Source organism: Canis aureus, chromosome 1 (assembly GCF_053574225.1).
Source record: "Canis aureus isolate CA01 chromosome 1, VMU_Caureus_v.1.0, whole genome shotgun sequence".
NCBI lineage: Eukaryota > Metazoa > Chordata > Mammalia > Carnivora > Canidae > Canis > Canis aureus.
Genome location: NC_135611.1, coordinates 87,832,417 through 87,855,692, shown reverse-complemented (window position 1 = coordinate 87,855,692; position 23,276 = coordinate 87,832,417).

Below are 23,276 nucleotides of genomic sequence, written 5' to 3'. Positions count from 1 at the left end.
TCAGGCTACTAATCCTCTAACTCATCTTTCCACTCTGAAGAGTCTATAGGATCATAAATAAGTCTGCCAAGTTAGTGGCCATAAGGACATCCCCATATCCACCCTCAAGGGTTGATAGGACTCTGAAGTGTTCTCCTGTAACTGTTACCAGTCATTTCCTTAAATAGCCAAGGGAAAAAAACTAATATAAAACTGCCAAATTCTGGTAGATACTGGAGCTACATGCTGTACTTTGAACTCCACTCACTCCAGAGCCTGTAGATGGGATCCTGAGAAAACCAGAGATGTTGGTGAAAAGTGAGGATTCCTAGCAGATTCAACTTTCCTGAATCTGTCTATAGCACCCTACTGAAAGAAAATTAATTTTCATGTTGTCCCTTTCTAAATCTGGACCCACTTTTTTAATCCTTTATCTCCCAGAGACAGCTATTGCCTTCTTGTTTGCCCCCTTCTGTGTCCTGAGAACTCAGCTTGGCAACTATTAGATCGGGGGTGCCAAAATATTGCTAGACAGAAATGTGGATCCAACTCCATGTTTAGGTAGGGTCAAACTGCCTACTGCCAGCCCTCAAGAGAATTGTCCAAGTCTTTTTTCCTCTGGCTATCTTTCGAAATTTCTCTGGATCTTGGGAGTGTAGTATCCTTTGCATCATCCTCGGGGAGGCTTGTGTCCAAGAGAGTTGTTCAATATTGCCAGGAATATTTACTCTTCGTCCTGGCTGAACCCTGATGAGATATTTGAAAGGATTTTTCTGAAGTAGCCCTATGGTCAGAGGTTGAAAGTGAAAAGAGATATTGAAAGCAAAATCAAAAGCAGATATTCAAGGCCTCATAGAAACTTTTTTTTTTTTTTTTTTAAGTCTTCTTCTCTAACCTAAAATGAAACTGTGTACTGAGAGGGAAAGTAAAAAACAAAACAAAACAAAAACATTCCAAAGACAAACAGCTCTAAATCTAGAATGCAGGAATTTTTCAGTTTCCATCTTAGTTGAAGATCTTCCCCCTGGTCTAAGGAAACAAAGTGAAGATAATGTAGTAGGATGGATGGGTCAGCCTATGATGTCATTCAAGTTCCAACCCAATTCCTTGAGGAATTTAAAACCATGTTCCTTGTCTTACGGAATTCAATCTTTGCAAGAACAAGAATGCAGCTCTAGAAGCAATTTAAATCCCATTTTTTAAACCATCAACCCCCCCAACACTCCCCTATTCATCTCAAAGGCCTGCATATTATTATAAAAGATGTTGTGTTAAGAAACCAATGTTCCTCTTGGAATAGCCTCCATCCTCTCCATGTGCCTCTGAGTGTCAGTGTTCTTCCTGGTTGCCCCTATGAACTCTGAACTAGGCTCATCTCTTTGAAGTGCAAACTTCAGGGGGTTTATTCTTTTCAAAAGAAAAACTGGAGGGTAGAGGAAAGACCATTTGGAAGACTTAGGTGAATTTTCTCAAGTGTCTTGTCCACAAATAGTCAAAAAGCTTTAACCTTCTGAGCAGTTAATTTATTCAACTTCCAGAAGCAATTTGGATTCAACCATTCTTTCATAAACTAGTGAGTTGTATTTATGGCTAAAATTTTGCAACAAAAGCTGTAGGATCTCTATTGTGTCTGCCTGTATCTTTATGTACATCTATGTATATGTGTATGTATGAGATAAGTGTGTGGAATTTTTCTACCTCTGGATGGTATTGCTAAAGTTAATTTGGCTTTAATTGGCTAAAAGAAAAAGTAGGACTTACCAAATTAAATATTCCTAAAACTCTCAAAAGTATAAAAATGAACCCAAATGTTTTTCACGTTTACATGATCTAAGGTAAGTCTTTAGTGCATAAAAGCTAATTGGTTAGTCTAATTAAAACAATGTGTCTTTAGAGCTGTCAGCACTAAATATTAAACTTTTGTTCTGCCTAAGTTTACTGACGGTCAAATAAACCTGCGTAATCCAGTTGTAGAATTTTTCAGCAAGAGAGAGAACTTCAGATGATGGTTAGGCTGTTTAAGGTCTCAGGAAATTTTCTTGAGTAATCTAAGCCTAATTACTAAAAAACAACTAAATAAAATAGACGTAAGTAAATTTATGAATGAACTTTTCATCAGTAATTGTGCATTTTAAAATAGTTTCTGAAATCTTTTTGGTTACTTGAAACCGTAAAGTTATACTGAGAGAAATTAAAGGACGTTGAATGTTTACTGGAATGTTTACTGGAAACAGTTATTGAACATAGATTTGTCTACTTTGCACTTCCAATTTACAGAGGAACTAAAGATACTTGTATCCATGTTGGTAAACATGCCACACATTTCTAGAAGTGTATACTTCTAGGAACTCAGAAAGTTTGTTTTTTTTTGTTTTTTAATATATAGAAGTTTGCCAGTAGCACAGAGTTCACAATTGTTTACCCAATTTTCATTAGAAATTAAGGTTAAGAGTTACAAATTCAAAAATATGTAATTAAAACTCATAGAAATAAGGAAACATCTCTGTATGCCAGGAAAGGAGAATGTCAATTTTAAGCAGAAAAAGGTATGGGCCTGGACTACTTGTATGTATATTAGAAAGAAAGAAATGCCCAGCTGTTTAAAGCTATAATCATTTGGAGTTTCTCTGTTTTAAAAGACAAACCACATGCATTTTCTCCCACAAAGTTCCAGTTAGGTAGGCAGGAAAAAATACCCATCATTTTATTTCAAAGAAGAGAAGACTAGACATAGAAAAATAAGTGGAAGCACTGAGGTTAAGATCTGGGACTCCTGGGCATCAGTCTAGGACTCTTTTCCTTACAAAGCTCTGCAATTAATTTGTTCCATGGCCTCAACTTTATTTATTCCTTTTTAAAGATTTTATTTATTTATTCATAAGAGACACAGAGAGGCAGAGACAAGGGCAGAGGGAGAAGCAGGCTCCCTGAGGGAGGCCCGATGCACAACTTGATCCCAGGACCCCGGGATCATGACCTGAGGGGAGGGCAGACACTCAACCACTGAGCCACCCAGGCTCCCTGCCATTGCCTCAACTTTAGACAATGATTTTGTATTCACTCTCAGACATGGTATGGAATTGCGACTTTCCCACTATAGAAATAAAAATTCATAAGCCTCGGTTTAAAAAAAAAAAAAAAAAAGAAAAAGGTGTGAGAAATGGAGGTGTATTTCTATTCAAGGAAAAGAAAGTAATTGTGTCCCAAAGTAATTTTGGTTATTTCAGAATGGGAAAAAGGCAAATAAAGGGCAAAATGAATGGATTTAGAAGGCTGGGAAGAAAGAGTGGAATGGGTGGGGTGAGGAGAATCATAACTTGTGTGGTCAAGCTGGCTAAAATAGAATCAGTTTATTACAAGTTTTTTCTTTTTAAAAACGTTTTACTATGAATAGTTACTTATATAAAACTCAACCTTAATTTTCTTTCATCTACTGAAAAGAAAACTTTTCTTGGGCTATTGGTCTGCTCCTGGGGTAAGAGATTGTGAAGGGTTTTATTTTTATTTTTATTTTTTAACATCTTTCAGGTTAACTGCCTGAACAGCAAAGATTTTGTGTCTTAACAATATAAGTGTTGTTGTAGAAGTTTATGTTGTCCTTACCAGGTCTTTACTTCAGAAAACCCATTCTTCTCAATATTAAGAGAGCTAAGCTTTGTTCACAACTAGGTAAGTTTCCATGTTTACCTTTAAGATATTCTATTTTACTTTGGTTAAAGATTTCACAGTAGTCTGAGATCCTATTCAGATGCTCAAACCCTTTGACATTTTGACAACTTCCCCAAATCAAATTCTAAATCTTTTTTTTTTTTTAATCTTATTATTTTTAAACCTTCAAAGTAACTTTGAGATTTCCCACAGGGTAAAAAAAAAAATCTCAAAGGACTTGTCTCTCATTTGGTAGAATGTTAAACTAATTAGGTTTATTTGACTTGTTAAGTTACACGGGAAGTGTTCTCAAAATTCAGAACTGAGGCTATATCTTCTCAGCTTATATTTGTATAGATGCATGTTCTTAATTCAAGTCTTCTAGAAACTTATGGAATTCTTGGAAATCTGGTATGTTCTGGTATGATTTTATCAGTCATAATTCCAGTTATCTTAAAATGTTGGAAGTGGAACAGAAAGTCTTTGGCAAAATATTATCTTAGGCTAATTATGCTTAAGAAATAACAGACCTAGAAAAATCTCTGAAAATTGAGTAGAAATTACCCATTTCTAAGAAACATTTATATTTATAAGGAAGATCTCCATTTGTAAGGGGGTCTCCCTCTTTGTACCAGAAGAGGAGGTCTCTAAATCTCTAGAAACTCTTGTCAATTGAGAAGCCAAAAAACTTAAAACTGCATAACAATCTATCCTTGTTTCCCATGATTTCCGTGGTAACCTCCTATAACTGGCTCTCCCTAACATTTTATTTTGTGTTGAGCTGGAGATGCTATTTAAGGTGGTGGCTTAGACCACTCAGTTTTCCTGAGTGTCTCCAACTTATACAGGTGGTATACAAGTTGTTATTAAACTTCTGTTTTTCTTCTGCCAATCTGTCTCTTAACCTACGGTAGTCTCAGACAAAAACCTAGAAGGTAGAAGGAAAATTATTTTTCCTCTCACTCAGTGATGGGTCACAGAAATAACCAAATTTCCTTGTCAATTCAATTATAACAAACTCACCAGATTTGGAACCATGGGCATTTTTAAGTCTTTTTTTTTTTTTCCATTTAAAGATACTCTTATGATTTTACAAAGGTGAGATTTGTGGGAAAAACCTTAACCAAGCACTCTTGACCACTGACCCTACTGGCAAATGACAAGGTGTCAAATGTGGGGTGCATATTTCACAAATGAAGACTCTCCACCTGATATCAAGTCCTGTGCAAAAACTGGAGACCTCAAAGTCACATTGACTAGTAAAAGAGGAGTAGCCACTATCCAAGTAGACTACTTCCATTCAACTCATTGGATCAAGGACATTTCTTCCCATTCTTTCTTCCTTCCTTGACAGCCTTTTTCTTAATTTATATACCATGAAGATCTTTAGGATTCTTCTGTTTATCTTTCATTTTGCTTTGGACTGGAAAGAAAATGCCATTGTTGACTAATCTCAGACTGTTGTAAATGGAGGTAAATCCAACCTCCAAATGACTGTGGGATCTGCCATGATGCTGGTGATCCTGTAGCTCTGTCAGAAACTTCTCCCTGATTTCCAATGCCTCAGTTCCTCTGGAACAAATTCAGCCTCCTCTGGATCGTGTCAGACTCCCTAATGCTAGAGATCCATTTCCCAATCTCTAGGTAACAATCTTACATCTGAAGAAACTTGCTTCTAGGTTCTGTACAAAGAAAGGGACACAAGGCAGGGGTAACAGAAAGAAAGCCATCTGTGTGGCCTACAGACCTTTACATTTTTTGGCCTCCATAGCAGTCACATTTCCAGTCCTGAGCCACAGACTCAAATGAATTACCAGGAGGCATTCACAGTTCAAAGTTCACCTCATTTGGCAGATCCTCCCTACTCCTCTGGCTAGGAATACATACAAATCATGCTATCATTAGGAACCTATCCTTAACTCTTGAAGATATTGCAGAATCTGTTTCTCAAAAAATAGCTGCCCAACAAAAATTCCTAGACTCTGGCCCAAGCTGTTCTTGATAATAGGGCAGTTTTGATTATCTTTAGCAGAGCCAGGAGGTATTTGTGCTATGGCACCACTTTGATCCACTTAGATGGACTCTTCTGGCAAAGCTGATTTACACAAGATCACAGAACAAGCCAGTTGTCTTAAAGGGACTCTTTCAATGAAGGTTTTTCTTTCATTTATTTGATTCTGATTGGTTTGGGTCTTGGAGACCAGGGTCCCAAAATATACTCCAGATTGTGAGGATTACTCTCCTTATAATCTTATAATAATCACAGTAGTCTCTCTAGTGAGCTGGATTAAGAAGATTGTTTTTTATGCTTATCAATTGACCATGGACATGGAGCTAACCAGACTAGAAGAGCATGACTAAAATTCATTTCTTATTCCTTTTGTTGCTCAAGTAAGACCAACAATATCCACTTGCCATTTCCCTCCTACATGGGATAAAACACCTGAGGATGGTTGTCCTCAGCTCCAAGGAGTCTGCACCCCATCTAACAATGTTTTTGAGAAAAAAAAAGGATCTAAGGAAAATAATTTTTAAATGACATGGTTGATGTGCAATGCTTTCTGTGGAAGATCCTAATGAAAGGGGTAAATGTGAAAGAATTTCAATCTAAAAATAGAACCAAATGTAGGAGATGAACAATCTCACATCTGTACCCTCAGAAGTAGGAAACTGAAAATCCCTGATTTACAGAAGACCAAGACTTAACTTTTAAGTAATGAATATCCACCAAGAATCTCTGCCCATCCTCAAGCCAATGAGTCTATTGTTTAGACTCTAGCTGGACTTCCTCTTTGTACTCCTTGCCCATAGTTCTAGCCCACCCCAAACCCCCAGTGGACTCGCCGGTAACTTGCTACAGCATGCATTTCCAAATTCCAGTTCCTTTGCTATTCCTGAAAAAAACTCAATTTCTGGCAATTTGAGCTTGCCTCAGTATTTGCCACCTCTTTATTTAGGGTGACAAAGACCTAGAAATTGAATTCAAACTAGCTTGAACAAAATAGAAAATTCACTTATATGTACAACTGGGAAGTACAAGGCTAGAACTAGGATTCAAGTACAGCTGACTGGTTTGAAAATCAGCCTTTTGTAGTTCCAGACTCATTAGGCCAACTTAGCCAATGTAGCAGAAAAAGCTCTTCTCTTCCCAACATTGGTTTGGCCAATCTGAATATCTGAGAGAGACAGGGTATAGGAGTTCCTAACGGATGCTATGCCAAGATAAGTAACACAGTCAAAAAAAAAAAAAAAAAAACAAAAAAACTAAGCCTACTGGAAAAGTGAAGAGTAAATACATTGCTGTATTACACAATGTTGTGTGCTATGGAAGCCTAGAATGACCAAATCTTTGTTTTAAAAACAGAATCAGCCTTCCATGATTAATATCAGTGTTACACGATCTGAGTAAATGCACAAAATTCTTTGACATTTATACCGCATTTCTCTTAAACACAGCATTTCCTCATAAAAAACACTATAGTTTAGCCTCCTACTCCCACTTTCGCTCCCAATAACCACTCCTTCATCTTGAGAAGACTTATTCCAACGTTTAAATGAGCAACATTTTCTAGTCAGAAAGAATACTTGCCCAGAAGAAATTGAGCTTATTCTTCAATTGTGTTCCTGTATGCATTATCATCATTAAGATTTCAAATGGGGAGGTGGTGGGACAGGTGAGAAGAACCAGGAAAATTAAATGCCGATTTCAAAAGCAAACTTCAGGCATTCTCATTCTGAAATGCCTTTTAAGTATATATAAAATTTCAGATATTTAAATTGAAGGACCCTTAAAAATATTTAAACATTGAGACATTCCTTGATAGAATCTTGAAGAAAAAAATACCAGTGATAAGCCCTGATATTAAAAATAAACATTAACTGAAACATGCACAAAGGTTGACTCACTCAGGTAAATTCCTCAGAGGCCAATTGGCATTTCCATTGGTGGGGACAAGAGAAAAAACTATTTTTGAGGATGCCCAAAGCTGCTCACCTAGGATCAGCACAGAAACATAGAAAGTGAACATAGGCTTTTAAAAAGGGACTTGGATTTTCAAAGGAAACCTTTACCATCATCAGAAGTATTTGGGAACAATAGATTGCATGTCACTGCTGATCAACTTAGAGAAACAATTTTTAAAAAATTTATTTGCTAGAGAGAGAAAAGAGAAGAGGGGGCACTAAGGAAAGGGAAAAGTAGGCCTCCACTGAGCAGAAAGCCCGATTTAGGGTTCCATCCCAGGACTCCGGGATCATGACCTACGCCAAAAGCAGATGATTAACCGACTGAGTTGCCCAGCTGCCCCAAAACAAATCATTTAAAATCCACTTATTCATGGCTCCCTTAAAAACGGGGGAAGGGACTGAGGCAGGGAGGGTTTCAAGCCCCACATGGGGGCACCCACTGTCCTGGGGACCCACCAGGAGATGAGCTCTCATCATGTCTGGCTTTGGAAATCAGCAGGACTTAACCCAGAAGGCTATGGGAAACAGACTCTGCTCATATAGGGCCTGCACACAATCTCCCTTGCTCTGAGACTCGGCACAGAGGCAGCAGTTTGAAAAGTGCATGTGCCATATGTGAAAGAGATTTGTTGAGTCTCTTTAGGGCATATGCTAGGAGGGATACAGGGACGCATAGAAACTTACACCAGGAATGGAAGCACAGGCAGAGCCATTTTTTTTGTCCTCCTTCAGTCCAGCCAGCCTCATGCTGGCAGCTACCAGTTTTGAAATTCTCCATCTACGTTGCTAGCACTGCTCACCCAGCTCCAGTGTTCCCCGACCAACTTGCCACACCCAACCCATCTGCCCCAGTAAGGGCCCCTCTGAAACAGCTCCCACCACATCACGCCTAGCCAACAGCCTCAGCTGGGACCAGTGTCCTTCCAGATTGTCTCCCGCCCCAGGGAGGAAGAGGCCAGCTCTACCACCAGCATGCCCACAACAGCTGCAGCCAGCCACACCAGTGGCTAACCCCACCCACTAGCCTGCCTGTGGCAGCTGCAGTTAAGCTGCCCAGCCAGCTGTGCTGGGGGTCACCCACCCACCAGTGCACCCACAGTAGTCATGGCCCAGTCACAACAAGAGAGCACACGTGGCCTCTACAGCGGATACCCCTGGAGAACTTGGTTCCGGGGGCTGGGGGATTGTATTTTTGGGACCCACAGGATGCCTTCTGCCTAAGTCCACTGCCTTCAAGACCAGGAGAGGTAGTTGCTTTACTTAAGATAGCAAGAAACACAGAGTCAGACAAAATGAGGAGAAAGGAATATGCTCTAAATGAAAGAACAAGACAAAACCTCAGAAAACAAAACAAAAAATGAACAACTACTAAATGAAGTGGTGCTGAGCAGTAAAGAGTTAAAAATAATGGTGATTATGGATGCCTGGGTGGCTTAGTGGTTGAACATCCACCTTCAGCTCAGGGCATGATCCTGGAGCCCCGGGATGGAGTCCTGCACCAGGATCCCCACAGGCAGCCTGCTTCTCCTTCTGCCTGTGTCTCTGCCTCTGTGTCTCTTATGAATAAATAAATAAATAAAATGAATAAAAATAATGGTCATTAAAGATGCTCATTCATCTTGAGAGAAGAGTGGATGAACTTAGAACTCTGAGAGTGATATTAAGAAGAATCAATCAGAACTAAAGAATAACGGCAATGAAGAATAAGCTAGAGAGACCCAAGGCAAATATTTGTCTTTCTGCATTCAAATAATGGAAGGGAATTTAAGGCAATTCCATTTATAATTCCATCAAAGAGAATAAAATAGCTAGGAATAGATTTAACCATGGAGGTGAAAGACTTGTACTCTGAAAACTCCAGGTCGATGAAAGAAATTAAAGATGCCATGAACAGAAAGATAGCCTATGCTTATGGATTAGAAGAATATTATTAAAATATCCATCTTGCCCAAGGTAATCTACAGATTCAACGCAATCCCTATTGAAACACCAATAGCATTTTTCACAGAACCAGAACAAATAATCCTAAAATTTGTCTGGAATTACATAAAACCCCAAATAGTGAAAGCAATCCTGAGAAAGAAGAACAAAGATTTCATACTATACTACCAACCTATAGTAATTGAAACAGTATGGTACGGGCACAAAAATAGGCAACACAGATCAATGAAATAATTGTAAGCCCAGAAATAAACCCATGCTTATATGGCTAATTAACTTAGGACTGAAGCAGGCAAAAATATACAATGGGGAAAAGACCATCTTTTCAATAAACATTACTGAGATAACTAGACACCTGCATGCCAAGTAAAAAATCTGGACTACTTTCTCACACCATACACAAAAATAAGTTCAAAATGAATTAAAAACTTGAGCCTAAGACCTGAAACCATAAAACTCCTAAGACAACGGTCTTAGCAATTTTATATATTTTATATATATACTTATTATATAAATTTATATATATATATAATTTTTTTTATCTGTCTCCACAGGCAAGGGGGTCAAAAGCAAAAACAAAGGACTACACCAAACTAAAAAGCTTTGCACAGTGAAGGAAACTATCAACAAAAGGATAGCCTCTGAAGGGGAGAAAGTATTTGCAAATGATATACCCGATAAGGGTTAATATCCAAAATATATGAAGAACTCCTATAACTTGAATCACAACAATTTGTTTAAAAATGGGTGGCAGACCTGAATAGAAAATATTTTCTCAAATACAGAGATGGCCAAGAGACACATGAAAAGATGCTCAACATCACTGATAATCAGGGAAATGCAAGTCAAAACCATAGTGAGAGATTACCTCCCACCTCTCAGAATGGCTGAAGTCAAAAAGAGAAGGCGTAAGGAGTTCTGGCAAGGACGTTGGAGAAAAAGGAACCCCCATGCTCTGTTAGTGGGAATGCAAACTGGTGTAGTCAGTATGGAAAACAGCATGAAGTTTTCTCAAAAAATTAAAACTAGAAATACCATATGATCCAGAAATTCCAATTTTGGTTACTCAAAGGAAATGAAAACAGAGTAATTTGAAAAGATATGTGCACCCCTGTGTTCATGGCAGCGTCATTTACAATAGTCAAGGTATGAAAACAACTTAAGTGTCCACTGACTGATGGATAAAAAAGATGGGTGTATATACACAATGGAATACTACTCAGCAAGAATGTAACCTTGCCAATTGTGACTACATAGGTGGATGGACCAAAAGGATATTGGGCTAAGTGAAATAAGAGAAATACAAAGACCACATGATTTCACTTATATGTGGAATCTAAGAAACAAAATAAATGAACAAACACAACAAAAAAAATAAAGACTCAAATACAGAGAACATACTGGTGGTTGCCAGAGGGCATGGTGGAGGGAGAATGGGCAAAATAGATGAAAGGGATTTAGAGGTACAAACTTCCAGGTATAAAATAAGTCATGGGGATGAAAAGCATAGCATAGGGAATATGGTCAAACAATATTGTAGTAACTGGGTATGGTGGTTGATGGTAACTACACATCGTGGTGAGCATTTCCTAATGTACAGAGATGTCCAGTCTATCTGTACACCTTAACAGCAGGATATTATGTCTTTTCCTAAAATAATTCATTTAATAAAAAAAATGGGGGAAGTTAGCTGGAATCCTGGCTAGCATGAACACAATATGATGAAATTACATAATGAACACATCCTAGAACATAATCAAAGCTTAGAAACGCCATAAACAGCTTAGCACTTCCTCTTTGGGAGACCCCCCTCTGGCTTGAGTTGTCTTGGTTTGTCAAATGTGTAATTATTGTGTATTTAAATGTGCAGAAGAGTAGAGAGGCTCACCAAGGCAGGGATCTAAAATCTGCCAGAAGAGCTAGGGAAAAACCCCTAATAGAGACAAGGCATTGGAAACCTTTGAAGGGACTGAACGGGAGGTAGTACATGGGGCTGGTATCCTGCTGCTTTAGGAAAATGGAGAAATCTGCAAACATTTGATGGTTCACAGCTTAAAAATGCAAAGATGGTATAAAACCCTAAGGTTTTTCCTGGGATTAACAGAACAAGCATATTTCCTTGGGTAAATATGGTTGTTTTGAGCTACCATTGGAAGAAAACCTGCATGCTACGAGTCTCCAGGGGGTGTGGTGTTTCGGCCTGAGAACAACATAAAGGTCCTTTAGAATAAGCAAAACTGAGTTGAGTTTTGTTGTTTATCATCATCCTAAGGGCAGTGGCCTTTTAAATCCTGCCCTTGCGTGTACTGCCTTTTTTAGTGTTAGTTTCATTTAATAAAGATTTTTACTTTTACAGAAGAACTGTAACAGAATGGATGATGTGCTAGATTCACCCTGCAATTATTTGTGCCCCATGTAGCCAAATTTAACCCTGCCGGTTCCGGTTGCATCCTGATCATCTCCACCAAAATACCACTTATATGAGAGGAAAGGAGAATAAAAATGGTCTTTCTGCAGAGGCTCCATCCAAGACACTCTACTGTCCCTGTTCAGGGGACTGCCTTTTGCAGGATAAAATAGAGTATTCACCATTAGTATCTAAACATCTCACCTACACAGAAATTAGAAAGTCAAAGTGGTCACACTGCATTGAAATCCTCCATTATAAAGGGATTACAGGGCCCCTTTAAAGTAGCATCTTCTCAGAAGCTTGTTTATAAATTAAATAACAAAGGAAGCTAGTAACTAAGGCATTGGTGATCAAACATCATTTTGAATGTATGGCAAAAACAAATCAAAATAATATTTAAAAATAGATTTAGAACCTAAAAGCTTACCCATAAATCTTGTCAAGACCACTAACCTGATAGCTCCTAAACAGGCTGAACATCTAAAAACATCTTAGCTGTGTCAGGCCTGCAAACCCAAATCTATCACATTCACTGGGATTTAAGGGATGGTCATTTTAAAAATTAAGCCTTCAAAATTAATTTATTTTGATGATTTTTATAAAAATGCAATCCAATGAGCAACACCTTTCCTATTTAAAGCTTGCCTCCAAGAAATACTTAGATAGGAAAAAGCCCAGAGCAGAGGTCAGCAAACACTTTACATAGAGGGCCAGGTCGCCAATGTTTTAGGCTTTGCAGGCTGTACAGTCTCTGCCACAAATACTTTGTGTGTGACATTATGTGACAGCAGTCATAGACCACATGTAAACAAATGAACGGTTGTGTCCCAATAAAACTTTATTAACACTGAAATGTGAATTTCATGTAAGTTTCACATGTCTGGTATAACATTCTTTCTGATTTGTGCAACTATTTAAAACCGTGGAAACCATTCTTAGCTTGCTGGGTTCATAAAAAAAATAGGCTGTGGGTCAGGTTTGAAGAGGGGCCATAGTTTGCCAACACCAACACCAACGTCCCAACCCCCAACAGACACAGGCACACACACACTTCAAACTCTGCTCTTTCTGAATAACAGCAAAGGCTATTCATAAACAAAGGCTGACATAGGGAAAATGTACCCACTCACGAGAGACAAATGGGGCTGTAACTCCTTTTATTAATTGGAGGCTATATTAACTCTAGGGGTGGGGGACGGAAAGAACAAGTATTTGTTGAAAACAGCACTGTGACAGGTAGTATATTTAAGTCTTACTGATTTGATCTGAACAAGAGATGTTACATACATATGAGATGTTACATATACACTTTTCCTGGAGGAAAGAGACTCCGAGAAATGAACTGCTTGGCCTAGATCTGGTTCCCAGTGAGGATGTGAACATGGCTCAGTCTGTAATGTGGTACCTCGACCAGAGAGGAGCCGAGTTGATGGTGAAGATAGGAGCGAGAGCTGCATAGCAAAGAGGAATGGAGCTGGGCTGGAGCGTGGATCAGAGAGTGAGAATTCACTGTCCTTCTACACAGCAGCCCCAGAGGCGACCGCACAACAATCCAAACCGACTGGACGGTGTGACCCTAGATTGGCCTGTTGTGGTGAGACAAGCAGTCCAGAAGTGGACCATTGAAAATCTAATGAAGGCCAGGCCATAGAGCAAGTCAACCCCATGCGAGAGCTAGGGGTTTACCTGCTAAGAGATTTTTCTTTTTAAAGATTTTATTTATTTATTCATGAGAGACAGAGAGAGAGAGAGAGAGGCAGAAACACAGGCAGAGGAAAAAGCAGGCTCCATGCAGGGAGCCTGACATGGGACTCGATCCCAGGTCTCCAGGATCACGCCCTGGACTGAAGGCAGCGCCCAAACCGCTGAGCCACCCGGGCTGCCCAAGAGATGGTATTTAGATGGATTTTGCCATTTCTGTTTTTTTCCCCTTTTAACAAATCTAATACATCATCACATTGTAGAGATTTGAGAAAAATATAGATAAGAACTATGAATTAAAAATTGTCCATCAAAAATAATCACAGTTCGCATTTTTGGGTAATATCCTTCACATTTTTCTGGCCTTTTATCTACACATATTAAAGTGGGGACTATGCTATTCATACCGCTTTTTTGCACCAAACATATCACAGATGTGTTTCTGTGTCATTTCTGAGTCAAATTTACAAAATGTCCCCCCAAGATAGAGCAAAACAACCATAATCAAAAAGGCTTGTGTCATTCTGTGCTGCGTGGGTGCCTCAGGTGTTAACAATACCTATCAGAGAAGAGTGAGGTTCTCAGAGTTCCAGTGGAGAAACGTGTTCACTCTGCCAGGGTATCTGCAATTTATGTAATTATGGGATCCTTCTGGAACATAACATTTGGAAAACTGATGTTCTACAGAAGATTCTTGGTCAAAAGCTATTCTACATAATTCATAATGGTGCATAATATTCTACTGTTATTTAAACGATCCATTATGAATTGTTATAAACAATACTGTGTTCATTTTTGCAACTAAATCTTTGCAAACATTCATGGTAATTCCTCAAACATGCAATTGCTTTGTCAAGGATGTGGACATTCCATTTGTTGTTTTTTTTCTAGAAATGGCATTATAATGAAAATTTTGTTTTACATGAGAACTTGAATGCTAAATTTTCCCTTTTAATTTTAATTCATTAATAATTAATACTTAGACATTTAATCAGGCAATCTCTACTAGATGCTTAATATTCTGTGTCTACACTAAGACCAGCATGAAAAAGCAATTGAAACTCTCACACACTCCTGGCGAAAATTTAAATTGGTACTTTGAAAAACAGTTGGCAGCATCTACCAAAACGAATACATGCACACTCTACATGTTAGTTTTTTATTGCTGTATAACAAATTACCACACATTTAGTGGCTTAAAACCATTGTTAACTCACAGTTCTGTAGATCAGTCTGACACAAGGTGGCTGGGTTTCTGCTCCCGCACAAGGCTGAAATCAAGGTGTTAGGAGGACTGAGTCTTATGTGGAGCCCTTGGGGAGAAATCCACATGCTAGTTCACTCAGGTTGTTGGCAAAAATGCAGGTCCTTGAGGTCCGGCTTCTGTGCTGGTTGCCAGCTGAGAGCCACTCTCAGCTTCCAGAGGTTACCCTACAAGACCCATGGATCAAGCCAGCAACGATACAGCAAGAATCCCTCTGGCTCCAGATCCCTCTGACTTTCTCTTCCGCTCCTAGCTGCAGGGAAACTCTCTGCATTTAAAGTGGCTGGTGTGATCTGGCCCACTGGCTATCTCTCTATCATAAAGCCCACCTGGATAATATCCCTGTCATTAGGGCATGGAATCTGGGGGTGGGGGCATGCTTCATATTCCCCGTGCCTCCTATGAGTTCCAGTCCTAGATATACACCCGATAGAAATGCACACATAATGTTCTCCAAAATGCACGCACAGGATGCTGATAGAAACACAACTCATAGTAGTGTAGCTAAAATCTGGAGAAATTATTTAACAACAGTCGTGATATATTTTTATAACTGAATACAGAAATGAGAATGAACAAACCGCCACTACATACAATAACACAAATGAACCTCACAAACACAATGCAAAGAAACCAGGTCAGTGTTTTATGGGACCAAGTGGAAGGGAACCTAGCACAGCCCAGAAAGTCACAGAATGCTTCCTGGGGAAAGTACAGCTTTCACCGTGAAGATTTAAAGTGAGTGATGGGGTAAGGGAGGGCAGGACTGGCTTTCCCTGTGAAAGAATAATATGAACAGAAGTAACCTATCTGTAAAAATTATGGCAGATGGGTATTATAAATGGATAGCAAAATGGGGCTCGGTGGGAAATGATTTGCCTAGAGAAGTAGATGCAGATAAGGACATGGAGAACCTTGCAGGCCATATTAAGAAGACTGATCTCGGGGCATGCTGGTGGCTCAATTGGGGGAGCATCTGACTCTTGGTTTCAGCTCAGGTCATGATCTCAGGGTCTTGGGATCAAGCCCCGTGTTGGCTCCACGCTGAATATGGAGCTTGCTTAAGATTCCTTCTCTCAAAAAAAAAAAAAAAAGATTCCTTCTCTCTCTGCCCCTCCCCACCCCCTTTCCTGTGCTCACTCTCCCTAAAAAACAAAACAAAACAAAACAAAAAACAAAGAAAAGATGGACCTTAATCCTCTTGATGATGGTGCCATAGGAGGTACTTGCGAAAGGAAGGATATGGACATATTTACAGTTGGGATCAGCGATACTGCAAAGTGGAAGGTGAAATTTCAAGAGGAAAACGAGGAGACTAGGTTGAGTTAGGAGGCTTTGCAAGTAGTACGGGTTACATACGAGATGGAAACCTGAGTTAGCTGGAGTGAAGAGGGCCAGGGACAATATTAGAAGCATGGATGCCTTGTATCCACTCCCTTCCCAAGATCTCTTAAAGTCATCTGAATGTTTTTGTAGTTTTGAATCCTATTAGCTCTCAGAAGACACTTGCCAATCTGAATTCCCACTAACAATATGCCCATCGCTCTCAATACTTGACAGAATGGGGGCTTTCAAAAAAATTTCACCAATTGCATAGGCAAATAACTATTTTATATTTTATATTGTATTTTTGATTGAAAGCATTAACATTTTTTTAGACATTTTTAAAAATTTATTTATTTATGATAGTAACAGAGGGAGAGAGAGAGGCAGAGACACAGGCAGAGAGAAGCAGGCCCATGCACCGAGAGCCCGACGTGGGATTCGATCCCGGGTCTCCAGGATCGCGCCCTGGGCCAAAGGCAGGCGCCAAACCGCTGCGCCACCCAGGGATCCCGAAAGCATTAACATTTTTAAATTGTTCATTGACTGTCATTTTATAAAGCATCAATTCACGTCACTTGCTAGATTTTTCGAAATGTGTTCATTTCTTCATATTGACTTGTAAGAAGTTATTTATTAAAGATGCTAACCCTTTTGAAGTCCATTTTTCCATATCCACACCTTTTGATTTTGTTTAGGCCAATTTTTCATTTATAATAGTTCCACATTATTAAATCGTTAAATCTATTCAGGTTTCTACTATTGGCTTCCACCTTTCAATTTACGCATTTGAGTTCCTCTCCAATCATGATTTGTGAATCTTTACCTATATTTTCTTTAGGTGCTTTAATCATTTTATTTAAGTCTTTAATTGATATAGGATTTATTTTGATATATGGTATATTCTGTATCTTAATTTTTTTCCAGATAATCAGTGGCTAAATGAAATGGATAATTCATCTTTTCCTATTGATTTGAAATGCCACTCTTATAAAATAAATTAAGTCTTCAAAACAGGCTGTATTTCATGGTAGGCCAAATTCCCCTACATTAACTTTCTTTTACAAAATATTCTCAACTATTCTTGTAAGTAAGGATTAAATTAGCATCGTATAGGAAACAGGTGTTTCTTATCATTTTCTATGCTCTATGTTCTAACAGTTTAAAGGTTTTAAAAAAAATTTTTTTTTTTTTTGAGAGAGAGCATGACCAGGGAGAGAGGCAGAGGGAGAGGGAGAAGCAGACCTCTCCAGTGAGCAGGGAGCCCTGCAGGGCTTGATTCCAGGGATCATGACCTGAGCTGAAGGCAGACACTTTACTGACTAGAACCACCCAGGCACCCCTATTTTAACAGTTTAAAATCTAAAGGAGATAGCTCAAAGGTTTTCAAACCTCCTCAAAGATTTGAAAGATTTTACTTATAAAATTTTCCAGATGCTGGAATTGACATTTGTCAACTTCTTTTATAGTTTTTGGTTTGTATAATTATATCATCCATTAAGGTGCTTCTTTGGGGCGCCTGCCTGGCTCAGTCGGTAGAGTATGTGACTCTTGATCTTGGGGTTGTAAGTTTGAGTCCCACATTGGGTGTAGAGATTACTTAAAAATAAAATATTTAAAAAAGCAAACCGTCTTTTACTAAAAAGAGCCACTTAAGATGTCCAAAAAATTAACGTACTACACATCTATAGCTAATTTCCCTTTCAACTCATAATATGCATTCAGAATTTTTCTTTTTGTTTGTCTTTGCCAAAAATGTCCATTTTTCTGGTCTTTTCAAAGATCCACTGCTTGGGTTAAATATCAATCCTGCTTAAATTTTATTCTTTCCTTATGCTTTTCCTAGATTTTTTTTTTCACTTTTGGCTTCTTGAATAGATTGCTTGGTTATTTTGTTCATGGATATAAGCATATAAATGGCTCTATGTTTTACTTGAGGTAGAGCTTTGGGGTTTATTTTGGATATATAATTTTCCCTATTTTTATTGTTCTAAACTCTGATTACAGTTTGTATTTTTTCTTCAACCTATGAATTATTTGACAGTATTTTAATTTCTAGTAATTAAAAAAATATCTTTGTTATGAACTGCTCACTTCATTGCCTGGTGGTCAGAAAGTGTAGTCTAAAACGTGTTACTTATAGTCTTATCGTGTTCTATATTTTTGTCCAGGTTCCATGGATATTTGAAAAGAATATACATATTATAAAAATACTTTTTCTCATTTTTGGATAAGGCTGGTTTTCATAATATCCTCCTGCTGTTTTCTTGCATTTTTGCTTTGCATATTTTGATGGACTGTTACTAGGCACTGTTACATCTTCAATAGAGAATGCTCCTATACAAAGTAATTTTTCTTCCTTAAATTCTCTTTTCTTAAAATCTCATTATGAGTACTCTTGAATTGTTTTGTGAACCTTTTGCCTTGTCTATACCAATCACTATTTAATCAGTGTCGTTTCATCTTAGGTGAGTCTCTATTAAATGTGCGCGCGCACACACACACACTTGCACTGGTACACACATACACGGGACTTCATTTTTTGACCCAAATTGAAAGTCTAGGGGTGCCTGAGTGGTGCAGGTCATGACCCCAGGGTTCTGGGATCGAGTCCCCTGTATCAGGCTGCTCAACGGGGAACCTGCTTCTCCCTCTCCTCCCCCTGTGCTCTATTTCTCTATCTCTGTCTCTCTCTCAAATAAAATCTTCAAAAAATATTGAAAATCTAACTTTAAGTAGGGACATTTAGGTGACATGTGGATTCTATTATCCTTCTTAGTTTGTCTGTTTCTTGAGTCTCCCTTCCTTCGCTGTGCATTGATCAAGGCTGCTTTGTTTTCACTTTCTACAGACTGTGCAAGAATTGACTCTACTTCCCCTTTATGTCTTTCACTTCCTGATGATTCCTCCCCCTACCCAACCAGATGTCTATTTTCACTGTTCTAATGTAACGGCTCTAATAAGCCACCAATAACTTCTGATTCCTAAATACAGTAAACACTTCCCTTTTCACTGAGCCCTAGTCTACTACACCCTCCTTGTAACATTCAACACATTGCCCACTGCCCCTTGTTCTAGGACCCTGTGCTTTTCTAGATTTTGCCTGTTTTGATATTGCTGTCCTCTTCGTCTTCCCTCTTCCCTCCCATTCCTCCTCCAGCCGCTCCTTTCCAGGTGCTAACCCCCTACCCCTCCCATCTGTATTCTATCTCGGGTGATTTCATCCACTTGTGGCTTCAGTTTCTATCAAATACGACTGACTTCCAGATCTCCAGTCCAGATCATTTTTCTGAGCCCTAAACTAACATATACCATCATTCTCTTGACATTTCTGTGTGATGTCTGACCAACACATCAACCCTGACATGTCCGAACATGAGTCCATGATTTTCCCTCATGCTGACCCTCTCTCCTTTCCTCCATCTGATCAAACTGCATTAACAGTGACCTGCTTGTTGCTCAGACCATAACCTGCGAGTCATTACTGGACCTTTCTATCCTTTACCTTTGACCTCTAACATCACTAAGTCCAAATGATTCTGCCTCCTACGAGTGGTCAGGGGATGGTCTGAATGACTGCCCCCTCCCGCAAGGTATCTGACTCTCAATTTCTTCATCAAAATATGTGGATAACCAAAGTATCTACCGTAAGGGGCTGTACAGAGCTGCTGTATGGATTAAATGAGAAGAAAGTCCTAAATACTCAGCACCATGACTAGCATATAGTAGGTGCTTAATAAATTGTAGCTAGCTAGTATGTAACTATATAAATTACTTTCTCTCTTTCTCTCTCTCTCTCTCTCACACATACACACATTTTGGTGTTCACCTTCATTTGGTTTTAATGGTTCTACTGTCCTACCTTTGAGACCTTGACTTGCGTGTTCTTATCAGTATCCTATCTCAAGAGCAGAATCTGAGTCCCTAACATCCTCTGCCCAGTTCCTAGCACACCCCAGCATGGTTATGAACTTTTACAAACCTCTTCAAGTGATTTACCTGCAAATACAAATATTTCCCTCCAGTATCATACAGTGGTTTCAAGCAGCCTCTAATCCAACCTCTTCCTCCGAGGTCCATGAACAAGCAAACACACGTAGGCCTATACAAATACCACACGTGTTGAAAGATGCAGAGTAAAATCATCTTGGGACTTGCCATAAAGGTCCTGTGAGCCCTGGTTAAGGAAGCAACCACCATCACAGCAAGAAATGCCCCTTTTACAACATATAATGGCAGGGACAATTCACTCTTTGTCATTTATTACTTTTATTTGGACAACATATATACATATGTACAAAATACCTACTGTCAGAATCCTCTTTTATAATTTCATTTGATTTACAAAAACGGGACAGCAAAATAACTTAGGTCACTAATACTGTACAAAAATAAAACTGATTAAACAGTTGTAAAGATCAGTATCTTACAGTGTTACAGATCATTCATCTGTTGTGAAAGAACATCTCAATCTATCCAGAGTGATGAGCGCTGTGCTAAATCTACCTGCAAACTGACAACTAATCAATTTCTGTAATATGGCTACCAAATATAATTCTCAAAAGAAGCATGATGTAGAGCTAGACCTTAAAGCCAGGGCATCATTCCACAGTGGTGAAGGGCTTTCTTCTTCCCTAACCAAGGAGAGGAGTTATCTTAACTCTAAAACTATTAAATTTTCCAGAATATGACAACTACTTACAGTATTAGATAAAACGACTTTTCTTTCTTTTTAAACACCTGCAATAGTCTTTCAAAAAATTCAGTTTGGTTAAAAAAGTAAACAAAAATTACTATCCTGCATTTGGATTTTTATAAGTTAAATCCATGGTCTTTTTAATATAAAAAGTAATTGCTTCATAGTTTTAGTGTTCAATGAACTCTAGTAGTCCTATTTGAACCATATCTCGATATAGTAAATCTAATTAGAATGCTGGTTCCTGTTTCGTGACATTTTAAAACAGGATTTATCACGAAGAATAAAAAGCCTTGAGTTTATACGTTACGTTACTATAACATATAAGAGAATATCAAATGTGTGTTCTTCAACAACTTGAAAAGGCAAGTAACAACTTTTTTTGGGAAGTAAATTGTGCATTTTTTTTTTTAAAACAAGTTGCTGCATTTATATCCATCTAAGTAAGTGCTGGACAAAAGCCACATATAGATTTACTCCTGAAACTACAAAGATTGTCTTTCACTGACTTTGCTTGGTTTTCCTTCATTTCTTTCTGTGAGGGGAAGATGAGTTTGTCCAAGTTGGTGGGTTGCTAGGCAACCCCAAACTCCTCACTCACTCAAAGGCAGCGTGCAGAGGATCACAAGCAGGACCGTTCCATGAGCTCAGTAAGAAATAGACAGCCTAACCTATTTCGTATGGAAGAACAGATGTCCTTGAAACTTATTTTGGACACAGAAATTAAAATTTGGTTTAAAATAAGCGTTTCAAAAATCTGAAACAGAGGTAGAAAGTGTTCTTTATTTTTCCTGACATGTTTTCCCGTGAGAAAACACTTTCCTTTTTATCTCAATGGACTGTTCCCAGTCCCTAATGTTAAAAGCAGTTCTCTTTATAGAACTACTAATACAACTACGTTGGTTAAACAAACAAAAAAAAAATAACACCGTGCTAGTGATGGCTATTGTATTGGAAGTCAGAGTCAGCCAGGACCCACGCCTGCCGTAGGAGCCCACACTGCTTCTGGACTGGAAACGCGCCTGTGTCGGGTGAAGTCACGAGTTCACCTTCAGGGAGGCCCCCTACGTTTGCACGACACAGCTTACAGCACGTGTATAAATGAGAGTGCACCATAGCTCCCTGGTTTATATATTGGATAAAATTGTCAGGAAGCATGATTTCTGACAAAAGAAAATGTAAACATTTCTCCCATGGTCACTGCTGACTCTCTTACTTGAGGTTTCTTCTTCGCTATGAAAACAGTTCATTGTTCTGACCACGTGAAGGCCAAACTTAAGTTTTCAGGTAAATGGCATATTATGGATGTAGTGGTTTAGGCCATTGTAGACACCTGGATATAAGATATCTAGTGGTGAGGCTTCTGATGTCAAAGGTACAGTGATGTGTTCTCATTCACACGCGTTCTGTGTACCCTCGTTTTCCAAAAGGGACCGTGCTGAAGTCACCTTGGAAATCATCATGGTATATTCCCTTGGGGCTCCCTACTTACAGAGGGATATGCTTCTCTTTTCACGTGTCAGCTCCCTTTTCCTTTTACATAACTCTTGCACCTGTTTGTGGGAGTTTGTAGGAACACGGGCAGGAGACCAACACACCTTTTTCTCCACCAAATCGGTGTTTCCCGAGCAAGTTACTGTTTTGCACCCATTCAAATAAAACCCAACAGAGTCAAAACCCTCTCGCTTCGTGGCATTAAAACAGTAAGGTGATGTTAACTAAAAGGATCGGAAAATTTGGAAAAGTTAATAGAGTTAAAATTCTGTTTGTTCTTTTTGATTTTTTTTTTTAAATACTACCCTCCTCCTCCTTCAGCATCTGTCGGATGTATTTTGCCCTCCCATCTCTGCCATGATTTCATAGGGAAATGTGTATACTATAAAAAAAAAAAAGCAGATTATAACGTGGTTCCAAACAGAATGTCTGCTTCTACCCTTAAAGCACGTATTTAACTTATTCATCCTCTGCATTAGAAAATAAAAGTGCAGCTTATGTTCAAATAGTACAATTCATACAAAGCAAGGTTTAAAAGTTCTGTACTTAGTGTAACCTTTCAGAGGTTTGTCTTGATTAGTATAAATTCAGACTGCTTACCCATTGACTATAAGTAACTTTTTTTTTGTGGTTTTTGTTTTTGTTTTCAAGTCTTTAGATGACAGATCATGCTGGAGTAGATGTGCTCTTGCTTGCATAAAGACAGCTGTGCTATGGCGTGTTTTTTGTTTTTTTTCTTTTTGTTTTTGTTTTTTGCTTTTTGTTTTTTTTTTTTTTTTTTTGTATCTCAAAGGTTAACGTGATTCAAGAGAGTGGTTTTTGCTAAAGAAACCGAAGCACACTCGTCATTACAT